This window comes from Gallus gallus, chromosome 1, assembly GCF_016699485.2.
Source record: "Gallus gallus isolate bGalGal1 chromosome 1, bGalGal1.mat.broiler.GRCg7b, whole genome shotgun sequence".
NCBI classification, from domain to species: Eukaryota; Metazoa; Chordata; class Aves; order Galliformes; family Phasianidae; genus Gallus; species Gallus gallus.
The window spans coordinates 6,070,120-6,084,959 of record NC_052532.1 but is presented as its reverse complement, the minus strand read 5'-3'; positions in this window follow the sequence as shown (position 1 = coordinate 6,084,959).

The window sequence follows — 14,840 nt, the reverse complement described above, 5'->3', positions numbered from 1 at the left end:
ACAAAATGAAAAAGCCTTCCTCTAGTATCAAGTCTATGTCCATGAAGAAGAAGAAAAGGGTATAATAGTAGTTGACTCTTCTCTACAGGGCACTGGGGCCCCAGTATGCTGAGCAAACTTTTTTCTTAGAGAAGCGTGCTGCCTCCCAGTAGCTCAGGTGGAAGTCACTAGGAAACACCCAAGCCTGGTGAGGCCACCCTGCTGCCAGTACTTCTACAATCAATACAAGCTGGGGGAGGACACGATAGAGCACAGCCCTACTGAAAAAGACTTGGGAGTACTGGTGGATGGCAAGCTGGACATGAGCCAGCAATGTGCCCTCACAGCCCAGAAAGCCAACCATATACTGGGCTGCATCAAAAGTAGTATGGTAAGCAGGGTGAGGGAGATGATCCTGCTCCTCTGCTCAGCTGAGACCTCATCTGGAATACTGTGTTCAGATGCGGAGTCCTCAGTACAGGAGAAACATGAATCTGCTGGAGCTCGTCCAGAGGCAGGCCACAAAAAAAGTCCTTGGATTGGAACACCTTCCATACGAGGACAGGCTAAGAGAGCTGGGGCTGTTCACCCTGGAGAAAAGAAAGCTCTGGGTAGACCTAAGTGCAGTCTTTCAGTATTTAAAGCAAGGCATTAACAAAGAAGGGGACAGACACTTTAGCAGAATATATTGTGAAAGGACAAGAGTAAATGATTTCAAACTAAAATAGGGGAGATTTAGGCTGGATATAAGAAAGAAGTTTTTTAAGGTTATGGTGGTGAGGCACTGGAAACAGGTTGCCCAGAGTGGTGGTGGATGCCCCATCCTTGGAGACACTCAGGGTCTGGTTGGGGCTCTGAGCAGCCTGATCTGGCTATAGGTGTCCCTGTTCATTGCAGTGGAGCTGGACTAAGTGACCTTTAATGGTGTCTTCCAACTCAAACAATTCAATGATTCTATGATTTGAAATGCATAATAACTGCTCTATCTCATAAAGACAAATGTAGTTCTTACAAGAATTACGGCATAGGTTTAGGATGAACTTTTATTTTACATATTCACATTATACTAGATAATTAAGCCTTTTTTTGAAAAAATATTCATGATTTTTTGGTAGATGCCAGTATTAATCTTCCATCATTTGAAAGGAGAGTAAAAGTAATTAGGAAAAAAAAAAAGATACAAAAGTAATCTTCATAATTAAACAATAAGTCTGCAGTACATACTTTCACACAACACTGTAAATACAAAATTAGGGTTCCTAGATGAAATGTCAGAAGCTTTTTCTTATGAGTTTTTATCAGCAACTTGATTATCGTACTGATTCTGCATATCAATGAGATAACATCCCACAGTGTTTATTCTTCACCCAATTGCTTTCTTGAACATAATAAAATTAAATCCAATATGATATTAAATGTAAACACACAGTGATATTATATGTAAATATCCATTTAAAAATCTCACTGCTTATTGATATTCAAATTCTCTCTGCAAGTGTAACATTGCAAACTACAGCAATATATTTTTTCAGCCTTCATCCAGGGACTGGAACTAAAAAGAGGATAATCTTTTTCTATTCCTTTCCATAATAACATTGCATTATTTATGTAGAAGAAAATGAAAATAGTAAGTCTATTTTGCCTGAACAATGCTTCTTAGTTGATCCGTCCTGATTGGTCTTGGAAAGCAGAATGGAAAGAAAAAAATGTGATGCACATGCTAAACTGGTGCTGGCCAGACTGAACTTTGGACAATTTTAACCTGACCTTCACCAATCAAGAGGTATATTTAGATTGTAAATTCCTGACCCAGGCAGTCTCTATCTTCTGTGTTTGTACCGAGACTAGAGCTTTGCAATCTTGTCCTTGTTACTGGCCCTTGTGTAATAACACACACAAAAATGACTTCCTTGTTATTTAATAGAGTCAAAGGCTTTGGTGTTACTGCATATTTTTCTTTTTTTTGTATAGTGGCATGGTATGATATCAAAACTACCTCAGCTGATGCAATTGTCTTGCTATTTCTTGGTTATTTTACATGTTCACAGGTACCATCCTATGACAGTTTCCTGGAAAACCCTGTCTTTCCTGTATTTCAGTTTATTCCACGATAATTTTGTTCAAACGTTTCTCCTGATCCATTATTACTGATACCAAGTAAAAATTAATATTTTCTCATAACACACATATAATCTGACAATAAATATTTTGTTCTACTGCAGTATTTTAGAAGACCACATTTGTCAACTTGATTATCAGTCTCAGAGATGCTGTCAGAGATACCCTGTGAATTTGTCAAGGAGACTTTTGGTATCTATGTAAATCACTATATTAGAATGTAAATCACTATATAGGTTCTCTCAGATTAGGATCTTGCACAGCATGAAACTTGGAAGAGGAAACATATTCTTCATATACAAGAAAATTTGAAAAAAAAATCATGTTGCACAACAATTTTTTTATAGGATTACTTTCTAAAGATAAGTTTTCTTCTTGTGTTCTAATTTGCCCTTTGACAATCACAGTTTCACAAGTAGCAATCATACTCATCAAAATATTAATTATTATAAGCTAGCCCATAAGGGACCAATTTGATATTATATCAGTCCAGTTAAAGACAGAGTGACCACAAAACAGTTGAGTTCTTGACTCCTGGTGAAGTCAGGAGGGGGGCCAGCAAAACTGCTACTTTGGACTTCTGGAGGGTGGGTTTTGAACTGTTCAGGACACTGGTAGTGAGAGTCCCTTGGGATTCAGTGCTGAGGGGTAAAGGGGTCCAGGAAGGCTGATCGCTTTTCAAGAAGGAAGTCTTAAAGGTGCAGGAGCAGGTTGTCCCCCTGTGAGCCAGAGGGAATGAGGATCAGCGTGGATGAACAGAGAGCTTTTCCTGAGGCTCCAGGAGAAAAAGAGAATTTGCATCCTGTGGAAGAAGGGATGGACAGCTTGGGGAGAGTACAAAGAAGGAAGTGCAGGGAGAAAATTAGAAAGTCAAAAGCCCAGCTTGAACTCAACTTGGCTGTTGGGGTAAAAGAGAACAAAACTTTTTTACAAATATATTAACAGTACGAAGAGGGCCAAGGAGAGCCTCCACTCTATATTGGATGCGACAGGAAATGTGACCACTGAGGATAAGGAAAAGGCTAAGGTTCTCAATGTCTTATTTACATCTGCCTTTAAAAATCAGACCAGTTATCCTCGAAGTACTCTAGCCCCTGAACTGGAAGTCTCAGATGGGCAGCAGAATAAACCTCCCTACAATTCAGATGGAAATAGTTAGAGACCTACTTCACCTGGACTGCCCTAAGTCCATGGGGCCAGATAGGATACACCTGAGGGTGCTGAGGGAGCTGCTGGAGGTGATTGCCAAGCTGCTTTCCATCATCTATCAGTGTTTCTGGTCAACAGGAGAGGTCCCAGAGGATTGGAGGCTTGCCAAATGACTCCCATCTACAAGAACGATCATAGGGAGGATCTGGGGAACTACAAGCCCGTCAGCCTGACCTCAGTGACAGGAAAGAATCTCCCTTGCCTTGAGGCATGTGCAGGACAACTAGGGGACCAGGTCCAGCTAGCATGGGTTCATGAAAGGCAGATCCTGCCTGACCAACCTAATCTTCTATGACTGAGTGACCTGCTTGGTGGATGAAGGAAAGGCTGTTGATGTAGTCTATCTAGACTTCAGCAAAGCCTTTGACGCTGTCTCCCACAGTATTCTCCTGGAGAAGCTGGCAGCCCATGGCTTGGACAGGTAACTCTTCCCTGGGTAAAGAACTGGCTGGATGACTGGGCCAGAGAATGGTGATAGATGTAGTTAAATTCAGCTGGTGACTGGTCACGAGTGGTGTTCCCCAGGATTCAGTACTGGGGCCTGTCCTGTTCAGCAACTTTACTGATGACCTGGATGAGGGCATTGAGTTCACCCTCACTGAATTTGCAGATGATGCCAAGCTGTCAGGAAGTGTCAATCTGCTTGGGGGTAGGAAGGCCCTACAGAGGGGCCTGTACAGGCTAGATAGCTGGGCTGAGGCCAGTGAAATGAAATTCAACAAGTCCAAATGCCAGGTCCTGCACTTTGGACACAACAATCCTGTGCAACACTACAGGCCTGGTGCAGAGTGGCTGGAGGACTGTGTAGAAGAAACGGACCTGGGGGTGTTGGTCGACGCTTGGCTGAACATGAGCCAGCAGTGTGCCCAGGTGGCCAAGAAGGCCAACAGAATCCTAGTTTGTATCAGAAATAGTAAAGCCAACAGGAGCAGGGAGGTGATCATCCCCCTGTACTCAGTTCTGACGAGGATGCTCTTTGAGAACTGTGTTCAGTTTTGGGCACCTCACTACAAGAAAGACATTGAGGCCCTGGAGTCTGTTTAGAGAAAGGCAAGGCAGCTGGTGAGAGGTCTGAAGAACAAGCCTCATGAGGAGTGGCTGAGGGAACCGGGATTATTTAGTCTGGAGAAGAGGATACTCAGGGAAGACTTTATCACTCTCTACAACTGCTTGAAGAGAGGCTGTGGCAGAGCGGAAGTTGGCCTCTTCTCCCATGTAACAGTGACAGGACAAGACGGAATGGTTTTAAGTTGCACCAGGAGAGATTCAGATTGGACATTAGGAAAAACTCCAGGAGAGTGGTCAGGCACTGGAACAGGGTGCCCAGAGACGTGTTGGAGTCACTGTCCCTGGAAGTGTTAAGAAACATTAGATGCTGTTCTGAGGGGCATGGTTTACTGGGAAATACTGATGATAGGTGAACAACTTGACTGGATGATCTTTGAGGTCTTTTCCAACCTTGCTGATTCTATGATTCTGTGAAATAGGTATCAGATGATTTTATGATGGCTGGGACTTTTTTATTCAACAAAGAGAACAGAATAAGGACAATAACAAGAATAACAAGCCTACACTAAATTCAGAGCAGCTAGGTTTCTCCAGAACACTCAAAAGATCATTGGAATTCTTATTCCAAAAAGAAGAAACTCAGAATCTCACACTGAGAGTGAGCAAATCTTTCTTACTCAAGTTGATTCCTACATTTTTTTTTTTTATTTGTTGCGTGGATAAGTGGAAAACTAATCAGACCTTGGCAGAGCAAAGCTAAGAAACATAGCTGTTGATGAAACATTATTTCCATTCAGAATTGAACCTAAAGAAACCCAGTGATTTTACAAGAATTAGTCACAAAGCTGGATTTTTTTTTTTTTTTGTCTTATGACTTCAGGTAATTACACATCTGAAACAAAAATTATGGCTGTGGCCTCATGTTTGGGATTTTGCCTCCTAATTCATGGTATTACACTTGACTTCTCTTACATTTGTCAGTAGATAAGAACATAATTGCGTTCTTTGTCTAGCCTTGCTTTTGTGCTCCTTATTTTTTTTACATGAGATTATTTTCAAATTTTTTGCAGTTGATGTTTTGTTACTGTGGCAGTACTCACAGTTTTCTATCACTTTCTGCTCCCTCTGAGTATTCCTTTCTATGAAATGCCTATTTATTTTCTTATATTAATTAAATTCTATGAAACTTATATATCATCTGGATTTTGTTGTTATTCATGAAGTCAAGAATTTTCAGCTTCAAAGCACTTATTTTCTAATAAGATCTGCTTACTTCTAGGAAATTGCACAGTTCGTATACAGCAAAATATGATGAAGATAGTCATTATTTGATGTTGGATGTTGCATCACAAGTGTTCAGTTTAATTTTGATATTTCTCAAAAGAATTTGATATACTTAATTAAATTTATTTTGTTGACCTATAATTAATGGGCTAGTTGAAGTTTGATTATTGCTAGATATTTGAAACACAGAATCATAGGATTGTAGAGGTTATACGGGACCTCTGGAGATATAGTCCAGCCCCCACTAAAGTAGGTTCCCTGAAGTAGGTTACATAGGATAGCATCCAGATGGGTTTTGATATCTCCCTAGAAAGGCACTTCACAACCTCTCTGGGCAGCCTGTTCCATTGCTCTGTCACTATCTAAGTCAAGACGTTTTTTCTCATGTTCATACGGAATGTACTGTGTTTCAGTTTGTGCCCACTACACCTTGTTCTGTCACTGGATACTATTGAAAAGAGCCAGACCCCTTCCACCTGACACCCACTCTGAAGATATTTATAAGCACTGATAAGATCCCTTCTCCCTCTCAGTCTTCTCCAGGCTGAACAGTCCCATATCTCACAGCTTATTCCCATAAGGAAGATGCTGTAAGCCCCCAGTCATCTTTCATCTTTGTGGCCCTCCACCGGATTCTAGAAGTTCCCTATCTTTCTTGAACTGGGAAGCCTACAACTGGACACAGTACTCCAGATGTGGCCTCACCATACCAGAGTAGATGGGAGGATCACCTCCCTTGACCTGCTGGCCACACTCTTTTTAATGCATCTTTGGATACAATTGGCCTTCTTGGCCACAGGGGCACACTGCTCGCTCATGGCCAACCTGTTGGCCACCAGGACATTCAGGTTCTTCCCTGCAGAGCTCCTTTCCAGCAGATCAGCCCCTAACCATGGCCAATTATTTCAATGTTGTAATCCAGGTCAAGTAATTCTGTGTAGCATCGGAATATGATAAGCGATTATTGATTTCTCATATTTCCACCTATCCTTCTCAACTGGAAACTAAACCAAAAATATCATGGCTGCACCTTGGTTCAACTATGTTCAGGAATTGTTTTGAAGAATTGTGGAAGACAACGTAAAACTGTTTCAAAATTGTCCTCTGTCTGAATAGTCTCCATCTCTGAAACATAATGGGTTCTTTCATGGAAGAATTCTCTCATACTATTTTTTCCTTTTAGTCCAGTCTTTCCTCAGTTGTGTTGTTCTTGCTGCTCAGTATATCTCTCTGGAAAATACAGGACTGAGAAAAAAAAAGGTGCTTGTGACACTGCAGAAAACTTAGCAGCTTGAGACATTGGAAACCTAATGACTGCAGTTTTGGCCTCACTTGGAATGGAATTAAGAAGCCTTCCGAGTAGAGAAATTGAGTCAAAGGGACAGATGTGAAAGCTAATACTGGTACTCATTAAGTGTGGGTTGGTTGTACAAGGCACAAGTTGCACTTGCTGATCTGTGGGACATAAAATAATGTTATGCAACTATTACTCTATGTTTTTCACCAATGAAAAACAAGATGTTATGGAGGATGTCAACCATTTTCAATATATGTGAAAGCTGAGATTAGGATTTCAGTAGTATAAATGTAAAATAGTTCTCCCTGCTGTTCACTGTCCTCGATGTTCATTTTTCACCTTTCAAGGACGTAAAAATGTATCTTAGCTTTTTCTATATAATTAACACAGCTGCAGAATGGTTCTGAAGTCAGTGTGTAGCTTGGCCTAAGATTGCTTTAATAGCATAACATGTATTGTACTAAGGTGTTAGTAAAGTGTATCACACACTAAGCTCTCCCATATCTTCCTGTGTTTTAAAGGCTTTGAGACTACTTTAACTTCAGCTGCAAAAGTCAGAGTTCACATGTACAGCAAAGTCATAACTTGTTGCAAGGTGGAAGAAGCAAAAATTTACAGGGAGATGCTGTCAAAGAGATTTTACTGGATCTTAACAGATTCAGTAGCTTTAATAGCTGAGTACAGAACAGATACACTTGGAAAGGCTGGTTTAAAAAGACCTTGTAATTCTTGTTGCCACCAAGACTACAGTTCAATATATAACTTAAGCTTATGCACATTCTCAACCTATCCCAAAACATTACAAGAACAGTTGAGTGTATCTCATTAGGATATTTAGGGAAAGGTAATAAAATATTCACAGTTATGCAAATTTCAGTCAGAAAATTCTGCCCAATTTTGAACATCAAAGAAAGAATTTAAATTATCCCATTGTTTATACATCTCTTGCTATTCATCAGATATAGAAGGTCTGAGAGAAAACTCTAGGTATAACAACTTCTATTGTAATATCTTCACTTTAAGTGGCATTGAAAACACTGAAATTCTGAGAAGACACAAAGAGAAACTGAGATGATAAGAGGAAGAAGATAGGTGGCTTAGCATTAGAGATCATACAACACCAGAATAAATTAATAATTTTGCACATATGTTATATAAAACTCCTTAGCTTGATTGTATTAAAGGTTCTAGATTTATCTTCATATATCTAAAAATTGATTTGATCAACATTTTATGCAAAATTTCTTGGAAATTAAGGGGTGAAATTCTACATCTGCTAGAAACACCAAGAAAAACTATTGTGTTGGCATTAGAGCTAATCAAGTAGCCAAATGATGAATTTATTTAAACAGTTGCAAATACAATATTTCCTTCCTGTTGTTTTTATTGAAATAACCTTTTGTGGCTATTAATAACATTTCTGTAACATCAGTTTCAACAGACTGACCTGACTCTAGACACAAAGTTAAACGTAAACTAATGAGCACTTAACTCTCCATTACATAAATGGACATTTATCAGATGACAAATTAAAACCAATAAGACACCAAGACAAATGTGCTGTCAACAGCATTAAGATAGGTCATTTTCACTTCTCCCCTCAATTGCATATTAATAAGCATTTCCCATTGCAATACATTCAGTGCTTTGATATTGATTTTTACAGCGGTCCATCACAAGTCAAAGTTCCTCCAAGCAGCACAGTGTTAAGTCCCTCAAGAAATATGCTAAATGTGAGTGTGTCTTTGAGGCAATGGTGACTGACAAATCTGTAAAAAATATTTCAAGACAATGTCCAATAAACATGCATATATGTTTTTTGCATGTTATCTTCAGTTTCACAAATCTATCACTGGGTATTTCAGCATTGTTAGTATGTTAAATATTCAGACTACATAGCAAATGTGAAGGGGAGTCTCTGTGGTCTTTATAAAAAAATAAAAGTAATATAGTTTGATTTATTTAGTGCTACAGCTAATTGATTTATTGCATACCCGGTATGTGTGTTTAACTGGAAACTTAGGAAGTTTTCATTTTTATTTGACAATATCTTTGATTTCTTCAAGAAATAAATTTCGAACAGGAGATGATCATTTTAGTCATGCTTCAGAAAGACATTTCTACAGAATGAGGATGCAAATCTTACTGATGTTAACCCTTGCCTGAATCCTGGGAATAACATTTCAGCCTTAATGAGCAAATGCCACATATGATAAGAAACCTCTGAAGATGAACTGCAAAATGTAAGTGACTGGGGCATAATTGAGCAATGAGATCTAGCAAAGTGAAAGACATTCTTTGAGAGGATTGTGGACGTAGTTAATGATTCTTAGTGCTGAATGCCTGTGTTCATCATACCGTGAAGAGACAGAGTTCACTAGCTGTCAGAGGCATAGGATGGAGAATGGAGATGTGTAGACTTTACTGTACAGTCTCAGTAAGTGAACACGTGAAACCACTTAACTTATTATTATCAACAAACTTGTATGAACAGACATTGAAGTTTTGTAAGCCAGTGTCAGAATTCCCTATAGGGAATTACATACAAAGCTGTGTACTGAGAATGGAAAAAGTGGGGTGGGGGGGGGAAGAGGCATGAAATCAGCCTGCTAGATATTAAGGGATTGGGTCAAATTTGCTCAAAACACACTAGAACTGTGGTTCATAATCAACTACACCTGACAGCATAAAGTATTCCCTGGTAACAGATTGAGCTCTGTGTTTTCTTAGGACTGGAGAATCCTGACCCTGGGAAACAGTATAACTTCTAACTTCAGAAAGAGGGAAAAAATAATTTTTAAAAATTTGACATCTTATACAAATACTAAGTTGAAAAGTCAGAAACATGAATTGGGAATCTTGTAACTAAAGTTGAGTGAATATGTCTGAGCTGAGGTGTTGGAGCTTTGAGAATATGATCCATGAGAGAAGGTGTGGATATTAGATGGAGACATATATCACAAAATGTAGTCTTCTAAAATAGACTAAGACTCTCAGATGCATTGACTATCTCTCCAAAAATTGAGTTTATATTTAACTGCTGAAGTGCTAGGACTTTTACCTGTGTCTGTGTACATTCAGAAACTCTCGTATTATCAGAGGAAATCCACCCTGTGCCATACACACATGACGAAAGACAAAAAGCTGTTTTTTGTTGTTGTGGCTGTTTGTTTGTTTGTTTGTTTGTTTTCTTTTAGCTTACACCATAAACATTTTAAGAGTAGCTTGTACTTTTCAGTAAGTATTTATTGTACTCAACCTGAGACACTTCAGAGAGGCCTAGTCACCAATGATGGAGACTCACTGTTAAGAAGAAAGAACAACTAAGGCATCTTCAGAATGTTTTCCAAAATCAAATAACTCTAAATTAATGGCCATTTTGGATCATACATGCAGATACAGGTGAAAGCTCTCCAAAGTTATTTTGCTCACTTCCAGATTTGCACACAAACTCGCTTTTGAGCATAACTACACAATCAGATTAACTGCTAGAATCTGAATCCACTACCAGCTTTGTGTAGCTGTGTACTGTGTAACGGTTTCCTCTGTAATTCCAGTTTTACCTAACCAAAGAACTTTCTCTTTGAACATTCATAACAAAAAAATTGGGTTAATCTTAAAAATATCTGAACAACTGTCTGTAGAAAATAATTCCATCATTTGCTCAACTCAGGGTCTGTGTTTGACATGTGAGAATAGTGAAAAGGTTTAACCTTTTCTCTCTTAATCTCCCCATGGTAGTGAACATAGGAAATATTTCCCACTATCACCTCAATTCCTGTCAAACTTCAGCCTCTCCTTGGAATTAATTAGGAGAGAGTGTGTGACTTGCTGCATCCTGACAGCATGTATTCATAGAAGATGATCAGACTGCAGTTGTTGATGGGACAATGTGCTGCAGACAAATATCTGGCTCTCCACTGGAAGCAGTGTATGCTGTCCATAGCATCAGGAATTTCTGTTCACCACTGTAACTCACTGTTCATTTTAATATTACCTTGTTCTCTCATGTGGAAAGTTTTTAAAGGATTATCTGACAAATCAAATAATTTTACATTTTCATATTTGCAGTAACAAAATAACTGTTCCCTTCTGTGTTTGGTCACTCCCGAAAAAAATGTGAGAATGCTGACAAAAAAGTAATGTTACACTGTCAGGAGTATTTTTATTCTACTTTACTTTGGAAAAGTACACAGCCTGCAAATGTTCCTTTATTTGGAATAGCAGTCAAGTTTATTTTGCAAAACCTTGTGTTGGAAAGTTCTGTTTCTCAACTACATTAGATGGTAACACACGTCTATCTTCTAAACATTCTTTAACTTATCTGTTGCTTTATTTTAAGGAATTTCTTCATCACTCACTTGAAGAGCATTCTTAGAAAGAACTTGCAATAAATATATTACATGTATATGATCATTAGCCAAAATAACACCTTTCATGGAATGGCAGTAATGTTTAGAAGACATTAAAAACCCTTCTGAAAAGCAAAAACATCTCTTCACAATAATCTAGACAATGCTGGAGATCAGGTGTTTTTAAAGGCTTCCTTGAGGGACATTTTTAGGGTGCAACGTAAGTGCAGAGCACTTACGTTTCAATGAACACAGAATCATAGAATCATTAGAGTTGGAAAAGACCTATAAGATCAACTAGGCCAAAGTCCACCTACCACGAATACTGCCCAATAAACCATGTCCCTCAGTACCACATGTCCGTGTTTCTTGAACACCTCCAGAGGTGTTAACCACACTGCCTCCCTGGGCAGCCTATTCCAAGGCCTCACCACTCTTTCAGAGAAGTTTTTCCTAATATCCAACCTGAACCTCCCCAGTGCAACTTGACGCCATTCCCTTTTATCCTATCAAATAAGCTGCATCCATGTTTGTGTCCAGGAAACACATAGAAAAGTGCCTATGACTTCATGAGGGGATGTCTCATGGAGACTTTATGCATCCACTCAGAGAGGGTTAAATGCAGTAATATTTTCTGTGGCTCAGCACATTCTTGGGAGTGCTTGGCATGTACTGAGCCTTCTCTCTTTTCTTGTGGGGAGGCCTGGGGAAACAAATAATTTCTTTTACCTTCTACACTGCCAGGGTAAGCAAATCTACATTCAGCTTGTCATAGGCCAAATTAAATTGGGCAGAGTTTTGTTGCAGAGATGGCAGAGCACTCACTAAAGCAAAGATATTGCTGTTTCCCCAGGTCTCTGGTCCTGCCCTGTACACCATGCAAGCTGGCAACACCTGGCATATTTGGGCAAGGTTGTGTAGTCCAAAAGTGAATTATCTTGCACCTGGGGACCTGCTTTCAGGCGCTTCTCCCAGAACTGTTTACAAATGTGTACAAGCCTTTCTGGAAATGACACTTCAATTGCTCAGTTAACTAGATAGCCTTTGAAATGGATATATGACCTTGCTGTCCTCTCAGTTTTGATGATTTTTTGCTCGTCTCTTCCCTCAGCAGTTTTTTTGCTCTAAGTGAGATCTCTGTGCTGTTAGACATTCTGGGTCAAAGTCAATAGGATCACTGATAGTGAAGACTTTTTGTTTGGTGGTGTTTCTTTTGTTGTAATATCGTCATTTCTGAAGAAATGCAGCTTTACTTGTTTTGGTCTCACAGGGGTAATTTTTAAAATGTGATGATGGTAATAACTTGTCTTCTCCAATGTGAGTTCCCTTAGCATCAAATAATATAGCGTTCTCACCTGGCCCTTCTTGATCAGGACTGGAGATTTTGGACCAGCTACTGCCCTTCCTTTGGCCTGCCATCTTGCTCAGTAGTAATGAATGGGGGGGGGGGCTGTTTTATCACTCTCAACAAAATCCAGAGTTGCATCTCATCTTTTGAAAGGCTGATTTTGGTGATGTGAAGACTCACAGATGATGATTCTGTAAACTTGCAAACTGTTTGAAAAGGCATCCCGAGATCTTAATGAATCAACAGGTATTTTTATAAATCATGAATGCTCACTAATCACAAACCATTAGTTAGTTGCGATCTCTACGCCATATGTGTGACATACTCCTAAAAAAACTGTTTCCCAACGTAGCCTCATTGATTTTTAGGGGAATTTATCCACAGAATATATATATATCCATATATTATATATATGTATATATTATATATATACATATATAATACATATCCAGAAATGTATCAAAATCAAAGAAAAAAATTTCAACTTCCCCCCCCTTTTTTTTTTTTTTTTTTTTTTGTGTGTGTGTGTGTGTGTGACTTTGAGCTTTCCCTAAATTATTTGTCTGTCCACTTCTGTCCACCAAGAAAAACTTCCTGAAGCAAGTGTTTTTGGAGGGAAGGCAGCAGAAAGAAACTCCAGCCTCCATGATTTGGGCTTAAATTCATAGAAACTGCTGAATATAGAAAATGCAGTTCTCAGCTTGACACCAAATTGACATTAACAAGTATCTTGTCTTACCAAGACCGGCACTTAACACCTTCCCTGGCAGCATAGGAGTGAACTCAGAGCTAAATGACAAATGGGAGGCAGTCTGCTTTCTCCCATGCTAACTAGTTTTCAAATAAATCTCCATTAGTAAAAACCGAAGTTTAAGATAACCTCAACTCTCCCAAATATAGCTAGAATTTATTATTAATTACCCTACTTATTCTTGTTAGTTTGATACAATTTCTAAACACACCAATTTTGGAGTGAGGGTGGATGGAAATGTGAGAGGTTTATTTATTATTAATAAGGACATGTTCAGGCGCTAGAAACCAACTGTGCTTTCCTAGTTTTGTATCAGTCCCCAAGCATCCTCCTACTACCATCTTACAAACTCAGACTGACACAGAGCTGATAAATTGACAGAAAGTATCAAATGTCAGCTAGGGCTCTGATTCCCTCTGGAGGCTCTTGGGAACAAAGTATGAACAGATTGTTCATGCCAGAATGCCTCATTATTTTAAGCAAATTGACTTTCTTATTGACTACATTGAAAGGTTGTACACTGGTTATAATTACCAATTCTACTTAATTTTCTTTTATAAAAAAGGTCTGTACTCTCTACTTGACAGCATTATTTTGATTAACCTACTTTTTGCCCCAAGAGGCCTTTTTATATTTAAAAGAGAATGACTTGATCGTATGGATGTATAGCAGATGCACACAATTATTGCGTTATAATCACCCATATCTAATCTGAATAGTGAAGTACATTACATTACATTTTGCAATGAATTATGAAATTTTCTAGAGTTGGTGAGGTTAACAACAATATTCACATTAAAAATAAAAAAATCCTGCATTTGCAAGAGAACAAAGAACATTTAGTGCAATCTACCATAAAATACAAGTGAGATGCAAAGCAAGATTACAGGATTTGTTTTACACCATTTCGTTAATAGTTCTCAACTACTATATGAATACTATATTTGGCTGATATTTAATTGTTGATAATAATATGATATACTGATATTTGCATTCTCTCCTCTGTCACTCTCAAATCTAGATTTCACCCACATGTACTTGCAAGATGACAGGATAATATGAACTGACTACTGTTTGGACTACTCAGATATGGTCAAGGTAATTGTTGGAAACAGCTTCTTGGCTTTCTGAGAGATGAGAGAGGGATTGAAAAGAGCCTGCTGATGCAGAAACATCTACCTGGAATGAAGGCCAGTGAAATGTCACTTGTAATCCCATTAGAGCTATCCTGGTTGGCTACCCTACGCTGCCCTAAGGGAAGCACTTGGTCTCCACAGTAGTTCATTGAAAAATAGGGGGAAAAATGATGAGAGGCTCAATAAAAATGATCCTGTCAAATGTTTAAAGCCAAACATTGTACTATCCTGTGTTTAAAAAAAAAAAAAAAAAAAAAAAAAAAAAAAAGGAAAAGAAAAAAAAAAGGAAAAAAAAGAGATTACTTTTTCTTCTAGATCTTTGTTTCCTTATAATTTCACAAACTAGTGGGACTCCCTG